Here is a 12,724-nt window from a genome sequence, read left to right as displayed (position 1 = left end):
TATATCAAAACAGTTGTGCCCCTTGCCTATTCAAACATGTAATATATTAAAGCGTTAGTGTTTCCATGGTTTACAAAATAAAACCGGAAACCGAGGATAATGCGGGTATGACCATGACGCAATTGACAGGTGACTCCTCACACGTCCCGGAGCCTTGGTTAAAATTGCAATTTTCTCACGGTTTACAAATAGTTGGAAACATTTTGGATATTGTAAATACTCAAGTGAACAAAATATATAACACTGACCTAATGGATACGATCTGAACCGGAAATGATACAACCTACTTGAGAGACTTTATTAAATATATATATTTTTTTATTTCTATTTGCGCAAATAGCAAAAGAAAAACTCCACAATAATGTTTGCACAAATTTCAAAAAGAGGAAAAAAATAGAGAGCGATTGATAACGGAAGTCAGAAGAGAGATGTAATTTTTACCGTCACTCATACAGCATCGTTAACTAGTTTTTTTTTTTTCATTTGATTCAAATGTAATATAATACTAAGTATAGTGTTATAAATGTACATAATTTTTTTTTTTTTTTTTTAATTTAAATATAAAAAACTAGTCATCACAGTCTGTGAGGGTCTTTTGTGACCTCTAGTGGCGAACGTGAGTGCATTAAAATTATCTCGTAGTGGTACTGTTAATGTAAACATATATAAATATATTATTGTTGTTATTATTATAATATAATTACAATATATTATACGAATTGGATAAGTCATTATTAATCATAATTGTTTTATTATTATAAAATATTATTAAAATAAATCATATATAATGTTAGCAACATATAACGACATTTGTAATTATCATTTGTAAAAGATGTGTAAAGAACTGAAAATATTTTCTAATGGATTAGACGCTTCGACACAAGATGGCGCGCGAGCTCCAAACATCCCATATTGCGTCAGTGCTGATACAAGAACTAGACTCCTCAGGTCCAGAACTTTTATTGGACCAGGACTGTGTATTTGATACGTGGTGTGTGATTCGGGAATGACATGCAGCTTTAAATCGGTTTGTCTCTGACTGACTCAAGGACAGTTTAATCCTGCTGGAATGCGCGAGTGAAACTAGATCCTCACCAGCCCGTCTCTTTTCACCCTCACGATCTTTGAATTTATCCCTGCTGAAAAACAGTTCACATCATGCTCAAGGTGCAGTAGCCTATCATTATGAATTATAAAAAGATATTAATACTACTGAAACAATTCTCACTCTGTTTGGCTTGAGCTGTGGAAAAGCCTGAAATTGTGAGTGCTGTGTTGCTTATAATGCTTGCAAGTGTAAAACACTGCTGATACGAGATCATCTGAACTACAGCTAAAATGGAAAAGTACACATACTGCTAAACAGCTGTTTCAAATCATATGTGAACTGACCAAACAGCAGGACTGCAAATATCTGCTCTGTAATGTTTCAAAATTATTGCATGCTGTGTAAACTTGACAGAGCTGTATACTGAAGTCTTGTGTGTGCTTGTATGTCATACTGTCATACCACAAAGTCATACTGTATGCATTCTGATAAGGATTATTGCTTTTACTGCTGGGAGAGAAGATATTCAAAACATCACATTTGAATTACATAATTTGCGTATGATGTAATTCAAATGTGAGTATATTAAATTGCACATATCATGTGAGCTAAAACTATGTAGGATAAAAATGCACACATTCTTAGTAAAGCAACTACAACTATGTGACTCTCAACTGCACAGATACATATTCTACAAACCCACCATCAATAGCAGTTTCTGTACATCAAACTAGTGCTGATCTTCATTCATACAGGCCATGAACTCAGATCAGATCGCCTCTCCCTCCTGTAATTACTCTCGAGGGGGAACAGAAGAGAAAGAAAAACAGCACATCTGTGCAATTATCCGTCATATCAGCGGTCTCAGAGAACATTAAACATCCAGCCGATCCCAGAGGTTAAACCACCAGCCAGCTGCTGCGTTCAGAGACCACTAACAGAAGGAACTCCTGCTGCTGCTTCACTTGTGGTTCAGTTTAAAGACGGTTTGTAGCTTGCAGTTAAACTGATAAAATGCTTTTGCAGTGCAGGAATGCCAAAGTTTGCTGGTTAATAATTAAAGATGCATAGTCTGTCTCCTTCAGGGGGACAAATAGGGCAACCTCCCTGCCCTAGCAACCACATAGCAACTCCCTGGCAACCTTCCTGTCCTGGCAGCTACAAAGCAATGCCCTGGCAATCATTAGAGCAGTATAGCAACCACATAGCAACTCCCTGTCAACCACCCAGAACACCTTAGCAACCACATAGCAACTCCCTGCCCTAGCAGCTGCATAGCAACTCCCTGGCAACCTCCCTGCCCTTGCAACCACATAGCAACTCCCTGGCAACCTCCCTGTCCTAGCAACTACATAGCAATGCCCTGGCACAACTGATATTGAAAACAGTGATCTTAACAAACCTCTAACGTTTTAAGGACAGTAAGAACTCCCTGGCAACCATCTAGAACATCCAAGCAACCACATAGCAACTAACTGCATAGCATCTCCCTGGCAACCATCTAGATCACCTTAACCATACAGCAAATCCCTGGCAACCTCCCTGCCCTAACGACCACATAGCAACTGCATGGCAACCTCCCTGCCCTAGCAACCGCATAGCAACTCCCTGTCAACCAACCTAGAACACCTTAGCAAACACATAGCAACTCCCTACCCTAGCAACTGCATAGCATCTCCTTAACAGCCACCTAGATCAACTTAACAACCATTTAGCAAATCTTTGGCAACTCCCTGGCAACCACCCAGAACACCCTAGCAACCACATAGCAATTCCCTACCCTAACAACTGCAGAGCATCTCCCTGGCAACCACCTAAATCCCCCTAACAACCATACAGCAAATCCCTGGCAACCACCTGGCAACCTCCCTGCCCTAGCAACCACATAGCAACTCCCTGGCAACCTTCCTGTCCTAGCAGCTACATAGCAATGCCCTGGCAATTACCTAGAGCAGTATAGCAACCACATAGCAACTCCCTTCACTACCAGCTGCATAGCAACTCTTTGGCAACCTCCCTGCCCTGGCAACCACATACCAGCTCCCTGGCAACCTCCCTGTTCTAGCAAATACAAAGCAATTCCCAGGCAATTACCTAGAGCAGTATAGCAACCACATAGCAACTCCCTGTCAGCCACCCAGAACACCTTAGCAACCACATAGCAACTCATTGGCAACTCCCTGGCAACCACCCAGAACACCCTAGCAACCGCATAGCAACTCTCTGCCCTTGCAACTGCAAAGCATCTCAATGGCATCCACCCAGAACATCCTAGCAACCACATAGCAACTCCCTGCCCTAGCAACTGAATAGCATCTCCCTGGCAACCACCTAGATCACCCTAACAACCACATAGCAATTCCCTGGCAACCTCCTTGTCCTAGCATTTACATAGCAATGCACTGCCAATCACCAAGGGCAGTATAGCAACCACATAGCAACTCCCTGGCAACCACTCAGAACACCCTAGCAACCACATAGCAACTCATTGGCAACTCCCTGGCAACCACCCAGAACACCCTAGCAACCACACAGCAACTCTCTGCCCTTGCAACTGCAAAGCATCTCAATGGCATCCACCCAGAACACCCTAGCAACCACATAGCAACTCCCTGCCCTAGCAACTGAATAGCATCTCCCTGGCAACCACCTAGATCACCCTAACAACCACATAGCAATTCCCTGGCAACCTCCTTGTCCTAGCATTTACATAGCAATGCACTGCCAATCACCAAGGGCAGTATAGCAACCACATAGCAACTCCCTGGCAACCACTCAGAACACCCTAGCAACCACATAGCAACTCATTGGCAACTCCCTGGCAACCACCCAGAACACCCTAGCAACCACACAGCAACTCTCTGCCCTTGCAACTGCAAAGCATCTCAATGGCATCCACCCAGAACACCCTAGCAACCACATAGCAACTCCCTGCCCTGGCAACCTCCTTGTCCTAGCATTTACATAGCAATGCACTGCCAATCACCAAGGGCAGTATAGCAACCACATAGCAACTCCCTGGCAACCACTCAGAACACCCTAGCAACCACATAGCAACTCCCTGGCAACCTCCCTGTCCTAGCAACCATATAGCAAGTCTATAGCAAGTCTAGTTGACATGAATTAGGATTCCTGCACTCCTGTGTATCTATACAGGGCAGATCTGAATCTGATCATACATTGTCCCTCTTACTCAGAGATGCCTCACATTCCCAGGCCTTACTTGACACACTGAATTCAGCACATGCATGTTTACGCTCAGTGATTCACGCCTCATTCTTCATGTGTACAGCAGCATTACACACAGCACTTAGAGCGTGACGTACAGGGTCACACGCAACACGTTATCTGTGTTACGCCGCCCAATTACAGAGCAATTCACTGTCAGATCAGCTGATTTATGAGCACGACTCTGTGTGTAAATGCTGCCTGTTTGCCACTGTTATCTGCGAAAGGAGCGTCATTACATCAGATCTCTCTTTTTAAAATTCTTCCAGATTGGGTGAAGAGGGTGTAACAGATAAAGCAGCTTAAAGGGTCATTCTGCGAAAACAAGGCTTGAAAACATATGGAAGTGTTTGCATGGTTCATCAATGTTAAATATTTAGCTGCGCTGACCAGAGGATCTCACAACTTTCAGCCCTTGGCCAAAAATAAAACCATGAAACTAGTGCACACAAGCATTATATTCAAATGTGAATAATAATGTGAATAATGAATGCAGAATGTTTCTTTTGCCTGATAATGTGGAGGAAAAAGACAACACTTGCTCTGTTCTCCTGTTTTGGATTCACTCCTCCATGGGCTGAAAATGTCACATAACCTTTGACCTCTTGACAATGGGCCTTTCATTTCTTTCTTGCAGCTTGCTTGTGCCGAGAGAAATGTTTCTTTTTCCGGTTTCTTATAAACATCCACTGTAATGTCAAGGCCCATAACTTGAGACACAGAGCCCATAAACGGAAAACTCCTGCCCAGGATTAAAGCAAATCTAGGTTCCAGTGTAACACGTATCCTCACATACTGAGGTTATGCTTGTTATGTAAACACAATGACTCTACAGGTGCAATAACTCTCAATATTCGACTATATATTCTCAATAACGTCATATATCTATGTTTAACAGGGCTTGGCTTTTCAAATATAAATCTTATAACTGTAATAAGTCAAGGGGCTTCTGATTCAAAGGCAGCAGTTTACACACATTTGAGTTTAAGAATCATTTCATATTTCAGTTTGACACGTAGTCATAAAACATCCCAGTTTGATAAGACAATATTGTCAGTGAAGGATCTTTTTCCAGCTCAGGTAAATCCTGTTTTTCCTCTTTTTCCAGGTAAATCCTGTCAGCTTCAGAAACTTCTCAGTCAGTAGTTAAAGTCCAGTCAAGAGTTAAAAAAAACATATTTAAATAGATAATTTTATTACAGAAGTGACTAGAATACTTTATTATGATAAAATATATTTAAAAAAAAATTGTAAAATATATTTGTTCCAGAAAGACTGTCTGTGTATGAGTAGATTTTTCAGAGCCACTTTCTGCAGGTTGCATAGTTACACCAGTAGGTGGCGACAAGTGACTGTATTATCGAATCATTTAGTGACCCGATTCGTGCAACAGTACTGATTCATTTGTCTTTATGAGTGAGGCTGTGTCTGAAATTGCCCCTATACCCTTAAATAGGGCCAGGGACAGCCATTCGTAGGGGTGTCCGAAACCATAGCGGACGTTATCGAGTGCGCTCATTCAATCCCACAATGCACCGCAATAACGAGTGTATAATCAATGTACGCTTAACATCTGAAGAACACCCATAATGCACTGTGAGAGTAGTGGGCCGAATGAATTCCAGTGTCTGACCAGAAGATGGCGCCCACAGCTGAATCATCTATCCATTTTCCTAATCCCTAGTCCAATGTGGCTACAGTGTAATATCATACAGGTAAAAAATCCTTTTAAATTGATTATTAAATTGTTTAATTAAGGTTTATACATAGTTTCCGTGACAGAGTTGAAGATAAAATCTTTTCATTACTGCTGGAGCTGCCGTATGCTGAGTTTCAAATGATTATTAAACTGTAAGTACAAACTATGCAAATGTGCCCTTCCGGTGCAGTGTCCGAAATTACTCACTCGTTTTCATTCACTCCCTCAAGTGAACTATATTAGAGGACTAATGTAGGGAATAGTGAATCAGGGTATGGGGGGGTGATTTCAGACACAGCATGAGTCATTGAATCATTTCATTAAAAAACATGGATTCTTTCATTAGTGAAACAAGTGACTGCCTTTATGAATGAGTCATTGAATCATTCACTCAACCAATTTGGGTAAAAACACTGGCTGCATCTAAAGGCTTAGGCAGCTGACTTGTTGCCTCACTGCCCTAACAGGCAATGGCTTTGTAGGCAGCGTTTGTGCACAAAGGCACCTCATGAAACTGATTTCGGACAGACTTCTGAGGCAGCATAATGGTTTAATGATCTACAGCAAAATAGCGTAAGTTTTGGTGAAAACTAAGCCAATGTTTAAGTACAACAGTAGTAATTTCTCACTAGAAATGACATCTAAGGTGGAAAACAATGGTCAAAAACATACATTTACACATAAAATGACCACTAACTGCAACTTTCAGACACCATCTTTATTTTTTTAGCTCAACAACCGTCACAGAATGAAAAGCACGGTATTGTGGGATATCAAAGGCAGCGAAGGATATATCTATGCTGCCTTCAAAAATTGATCAGATGAAGGCCTCTCGTGAAGCTAACTTTGGATTCGTACGTGCCTTGATGCCATCCTACTTTGTAATGCGTCCTCCGAAAGTGCATTTTTTAAGTTTTCGGATGCAGCCACTGAATCATTCACGAGCGAAACACCTCTATCAACTGCTGTTGTGTGATGTTCGGTTTAATCATTCAAACAACTTCTCAGAAGCTGCCCAAGCTGTTGTTAAAGTGTTAGTTCACCCAAAAATGTCATTTATTACTCACCCTCATGTCGTTCCACACCCGTAAGACCTTCGTTAATCTTTGGAACGCAAATTAAGATATTTTTGTTGAAATACGATGGCTCCTTGAGGCCTGCATAGCCAGCAATGACATTTCCTCTCTCAAGATCCAAAAAGGTACTAAAAACATATTTAAATCAGTTCATGTGAGTACAGTGGTTCAATATTAATATTATAAAGCGACGAGAATATTTTTGGTGCGCCAAAAAAAAACAAAATAACGACTTACATAGTGATGGCGATTTCAAAACACTGCTTCAGGAAGATTCGGAGCATTACGAATCAGCGGTTCAGAGCGACAAAGTCACGTGATTTCAGCAGTTTGGCGGTTTGACACTCGATCCGAATCATGATTCGATACACTGATTCATTATGCTCCGAAGCTTCCTGAAGCAGTGTTTTAAAATCGGCCATCACTAAATAAGTCGTTATTTTGTTTTTTTGGCACACCAAAAATATTATCATCGCTTTATAATATTAATATTGAACCACTGTACTCACATGAATTGATTTAAATATGTTTTTAGTATATTAATGGATCTTGCAGGCCTCACTGAGCCATCGGATTTCAACTAAAATATCTTAATTTGTGTTCTGAAGATTAACGAAGGTCTTACGGGTGTGGAAAGGCATGAGGGTGAGTAATAAATGACAGAATTTTCATTTTTGGGTGAACTAACCCTTTAAGTTCTAACATTGTATGTTATTTAACGTAGCCTATATATATTTTTTATTTTTATTATTAAATATGTATTACTATTTTTGTTATATCATATGATTTGTTGTATCCTGTAGTAAAGTTAACTGTCATAAAAATCATTTATTTTTTCAAAAAACTGAAATTCCACTTATTGAACCAAATCTGTATTAAAATTTATATATTTATCAAATAATATATATATATATATATATATATATATATATATATATATATATATATATATATATATATATATATATATATATATAAAAACTTTTTTAAGACGTTTGTAAGCGTCTCAGGATAGTTGCTCGCTTGCTCGCTCTCTCTCTCTCTCTCTCTCTCTCTCTCTCTCTCTCTCTCTCTCTCTCTCTCTCTCTCTTTCTCTTTCTCTCACTCACTCACACACACACAAACACAAACATTGCTGAGAGGCAGAATCGCGTCAGGTCACGGCATCAGCTCTCAGAAACTCTTTAATCTTTAAACGTTTAACCCGCGCGCGGAGGACCGGAACCTTCTCGCCGCCCGGGTGAGTGTCTGTACGGGATTCATTCTCTGTGTGTTCGGGTTTGGAGGATTGTTTTTCTCCGGTTTCTATGGACTCTGGTCTCGAGAGGTTTTTAGGACTTTGAGCTGCACTTGTTCCTCCGCGGCTGGATCATTTACAGCAGGTTTCTTCCTCCTCTACACCACAATACACTTCACTTTGACCGTCCAGAGCTGTTTGTTCGCGTTCATTTAGTGTTTCTTTGAGTTTTGTTCAAAAATAACCGAACAAAAGGAAAGTATTTGCTCTTTTTGAAAATATCTGATGCTCATTGGCTGACAGAGACTATGTCGTCTTTTGTCGTTCTCTTTTAACTGTTTGCATAAGTTAATTCAAACTGGGATAACCTGCGCGTTGGGTACTGTTTGGTTTAGTTGTGTTTTTTTGTTTTTATGGCATTTTAGGGTCATGTGGAGGTCTGCAGTCAAACTCGCATAAATTATCCCAGACTTTTCATCTAAACAACAAAAGAGTCTTGTAGCTCAAACGAGACCTCATCAGATTTTTTTCTTTGTGCATTTTTAGTTCAGAACCAGCAAACTTCTATGTAAGCAAATCAATGTATGCAATTCACTTGTATTTGGTAACATGCGCATGAGCATCGACATTTTGAACATCAAAATTTAGGTTAAAAGTTTATATAAATGTGTTAAAGAGTTAAAGTTTTAATCACCCTTTTGTTGTTTTGTAATTTAATTTAAATGGTCATGTGTTGTGCCATGCATTAACATAAAAGTAATATAAGTAACGTTAAATATTACATGCAGTCTCTCAATCAATGCATGCAGTTTAAACATGTTTAAAATGAAACTATAGCATGTCAGTGCCACATGCTGACTATCTGCATTTTTCAACACAGTTCATGTATCTTTGTCAGTTTGTTTCTGTCACTTTTGCTTGTTTAAACTGCATAAAATGTTTGGACTGGAGAAAGAGTGACTCTTTCGTGTCTCAGAGCAGGTGTCTGAAATAGAAGCAGGTAAAAGTGGCTGTTAAGTGGAAGAATATAGCCTGCTGTGAACTGTTGGCTGTCAGCGGAGGGTTATCATTAAATGCCTTTGTGTCCATGACCTCTTGACTCCTAATGCTTAAAAACTGACCCCTGAAATGATAGAATTTATTCTTAGCTTCAGGGACTACTTGGTCTTTTGCTGCAAAATGTGTTGAGACTGAAATGCTTTTGCAAATTTGTAACATAATAATGTTATTATCATGACTTTTTTTGTGTTTAAGTGCTAATCGGGTCCCCGGTGCATCTACCAACCTAGAAAACATGAAAAGGGACGACCCAGTAAATTTTGGCAAGCCTTTCTCTGCAACGAGCCACTCAGATTTTGCTCCCCTTGTGATGTAAGAAGTGGATCTTATTGTAATATTACCGCCTCTTAATCTGCACATTTCCAGCCACGGCGCCGCCATTTTGTAATCGCAAGTGACAACGTTGTACCAGTTCTAACGCCATGGCAAAAGTTCGAGCAATGCATGATAACTGTTGTGTCGTTGGCTGCACAGACGAGTACTGAACACTATTTAGAGTCTCGTTAGCTTGGATAGCCTGCAAGTTTGTCCGAGTGATATTTTGTAAAAAAAAATATTAGACTATTCACAGCATTTCATAGCAATTATAAACGTTAGTGTGGTGTGTATGACTCGCCATGTATATACGGGTTTTGCACAAAAGATTAACATGACGGCACATGCTAGTCGATGAGTTGAATCAACATAAATTTATCCACTAACCATTCAGAAACATCTAAAAGTTGTAACTTCTTCCTGAGTCTCTCCATCAGTGTCGACTCCAGTTTGAATAATGTAAGGCTGAACACCGTTACTGACAATCCTCATTTCGGCTGCGTGAGATTCTCCAGCTTTGTTGTTGTTGAGCTGTTAAAGCTCCGCCCTCTTCTGGAAAGGGGGCGGGGAGCAGCAGCTCATTTGCATTTAAAGGGACAAACACAAAAACGGTGTGTTTTTGCTCACACCCAAATTGGGGCAAATTTGACAAGCTATAATAAATGATCTGTGGGGTATTTTGAGCTGAAACTTCACAGACACATTCTGGAGACGCCAGAGACTAGGGCTGGGCGATATATCGAATGCTTTTGTCACGCGCATTTCGTCAGTAAAGCCGGTTCCCTGATTACCGCTAAATCTCCATCACCTGCTTTCAAATGGAGCGGCATTTAATAGACAGAGCCGTAGATCACTGATAAGCCACGCAATATCGTGTTCAATATCGATATGAATCGCCGCCGATATTGAATGCGATATTGCGTGGCTTATCAGTGAACTACGGCTCTGTCTATGTAACTATATTACATCTTGTGAAAGGGGCATAATAGGTCCCCTTTAAGTTTAGCTTTAAGTTACTACTTTTTACTACTAAAGTTTACTAGTACTTGTGTTTTTGCATTTATTAATTCGGCAGTATTTATAATTGGGTGCATTTTCTACAGATGACCTACAGCATTTAATTGGATTAATTGACAGAATTATCAATTCTGTTGGATATATAGGTATCTCCAATTTTATATATACAGTATATACAATCACAGCTGTTTGATTGTTCATATCATCACAGAATGCCCAGCTCTAATCTGCTAAATGCAACTATAAAGCATGGAGATATTATAAGCATCAACATCAGGATTTTCTGTTAAGCTTCTTTGAAACAATGCCATGTCATGAGATCATGTGACTACAATGTAGCATATTATTATTTGAAATGCCTGTGTGCTGTTTCACATACTACATTTTAAAAATAGTAGGCAGTAGTGCAGTAAGCTAGTAGTTTATTCTGAATATAGCCTTGATCTTTATATGTGCTGTAATAATTAGAGCAGATGCCATTACTCGCCTCCCCCCCGATGCGTTCATTGATGTTAAATTAGTCCCTCGGGACATTTTTAATGAGGAAATGATCCTATGAGTGGGTCGTGTACCGTATGTTCATCTAAACATGGTTTATGTCGATAAGACAGCCAGACAATGACCCTCCTTCATTGAACATGATAGAATCATGTAACCCAGATGAGTTGGCACCGGGTCAGACGGGTACCCAATATCCCTGTGAACCGAACACCAGCGGCCAGTCGATAAACAGAACCGGCCTTTCAGAACAAAACCTTTGACATTCAGACCTATTTACTAACTGAATTTTGTTCAAGTGTTGTTTTAAAGGGATAGTTCACCTGAAACGTTTTGTTTTCAATGACGAATTTTCATTTTTGGGTGCACCTTTAATTATTTAAATTTGAACATCCTGATTTAAAATCAATGCAGCGATTGAACACCTTTAGACTTGAACTGAAGCAATAGCAGGGGTCTCTCATTAGTTCTGACCTCTTTCTACAAGCGACCTGATCTAAACCCTACATTGATGCCCTAACCGCTCTCCGACCCTGTTTTAATGCTCCGTCCACATTGTGGATGCTGGAAAAGGCTCGTCCACGGCATATAATGTTCCTTCGCTCTAAGAAACCGCACAAAAGTGCCACTCTTGAGTTTGTGAGCCGAACACAGTCGTGCTTTGTGTCCCTCTGCCAACATCCCTCCATCTCCCAGAGGAGTGTGGAGAGAAGGATCTGGACAGATAGGAGAACGCCCTTATTCTGTTACCTTTCTGGATACTAATTACCCCTCTAATCTGACCACAGGCTAGTTTATGTTGCCCCCAACACCTGCACAGGTCTCAGATCAGTCGCAGGGTTTCTTCAGATAGCTGCTGTTAATAGTTCCTTTCTTGAAAACACACAGTGATAAGCAATGCTTGGTAATCGATAACAGGACTGAATAATAATGATGCCCCGAGGCCGGTGAGAGCGTTACGGTCCAGTTGACAGGCCGGTGTTGTGTTGTCAATGCATCTTACCTTATTTGTCATGCTCATGCAATTTTATGCCTTGCAAACTAGTTTTGTGTAATGCATTGAGTGTTGTTGTTGGATGAAGTGCTATTTTAGTATTATTTATATTAGTATTTTTAATAGTGTTGTCAAAAGTACCGACTTCAATGCCAAGTCGATATTGAAATTTTAAAAATGTGACACTTTGAGTGCTGTTGAGCAGATTCGTAACACCTCTGATTGGCCGCTGTATTCATCCGCTCATCAGATATGTCTGTGATTGGCTCCAATGATCGACGAATCAAAATGTTGTAGATATACATCAATGACGCTGTTCACTGAGTGCTTACACAGATACACACGGGAGCATTTGAAAGGAGGCATCTATTTGCAGACCGGTCCCGCTTTCAAAACGCTTTCAAATTCAAACGCTCCCGTGCGTTGATCATTGTAGCCAATTACAGACATATCTGTTGAGCGCGTGAACACAATGGCCAATCAGAGGTGTCGACGAATCCACTTAACAACACTTAAAGCATCACTTTTTTTAAAATTTCAGCACCAACTTTGT

General features: G+C 40.2%; 1 protein-coding gene across 4 annotated transcripts in view; it reads left to right on the top strand.

Moving 5' to 3' along the window:
- Positions 1-8,175: 8,175 nt before the first annotated feature.
- Positions 8,176-12,724, top strand: part of sema4d (sema domain, immunoglobulin domain (Ig), transmembrane domain (TM) and short cytoplasmic domain, (semaphorin) 4D) — a 71,241-nt gene continuing 66,692 nt past the window's right edge. For all 4 annotated transcript variants that reach the window (XM_067376537.1, XM_067376539.1, XM_067376538.1 and 1 more), the window contains exon 1: positions 8,176-8,291. The gene's annotated coding sequence lies outside the window, so the exon portion shown is untranslated. The remainder of the gene's footprint in view (positions 8,292-12,724) is intronic.

The sequence above is a fragment of the Chanodichthys erythropterus genome, chromosome 22, assembly GCF_024489055.1.
Source record: "Chanodichthys erythropterus isolate Z2021 chromosome 22, ASM2448905v1, whole genome shotgun sequence".
Lineage (NCBI taxonomy): Eukaryota > Metazoa > Chordata > Actinopteri > Cypriniformes > Xenocyprididae > Chanodichthys > Chanodichthys erythropterus.
This window is presented reverse-complemented; position numbering and strand designations above follow the sequence as displayed.